The sequence below is a fragment of the Vigna umbellata genome, chromosome 7, assembly GCF_029865625.1.
Source record: "Vigna umbellata cultivar VRB3 chromosome 7, Vumbellata_1.0, whole genome shotgun sequence".
In the NCBI taxonomy this organism is placed as follows: Eukaryota; Viridiplantae; Streptophyta; class Magnoliopsida; order Fabales; family Fabaceae; genus Vigna; species Vigna umbellata.
Window position 1 is genome coordinate 42886345 of NC_142171.1, and position 717 is coordinate 42887061.

Here is a 717-nt window from a genome sequence, read left to right on the forward strand (position 1 = left end):
AAAAATCCAGCAATGCGTCTATATATAGTTTTAGTCAATTCAGACGCAATTTAATCGATTATTCTTTTAATCTAATCGGTTAGATTAAATACTTGTAACTATTTATATACAATTAAGCTCCTTAACTGAATACGCAATTAATGCAATCGATTTACATTTAATGCTTAGTGAACACATTTAAAAATATGGTCGTTGAAACAGTTAGGACAAGCATGAAATAATTTTCAAATTAATAAAAGACTTAATTGAATACATAATCCATGTAATCAATTAAGCTTCAACACTTAGCACATTTTTGAAAATTTTTTCTTTCTAATTCACAACACAACACATTTGAAAAAGATATTTGCAAACACACGTGTTTTAATCGATTCACCAATTAATGTAATCGATTCAAAAGAAGTTGTTTTGCCTTAGTTTAAAAACACAAGTTGTGTGATGACCTGAATCGATTTAGTCATTCAGATATGCTTTTGTACATATGATTTCCTTTGATCAAAACATACAGTATGCATACACAGAGATGATCACTTTACTAACACAATATGCAACAATCAACATATTATATGTTGAACACTTGTGACAATCACAATATGTGCATATTTCACAATAATCATAAACACATACAACATATGACATATACCACAATACATATTCATGTGTTTTTATTATCAATGTGTTGTCATCATCAAAAACCACTATCACAGCGATTGGTTC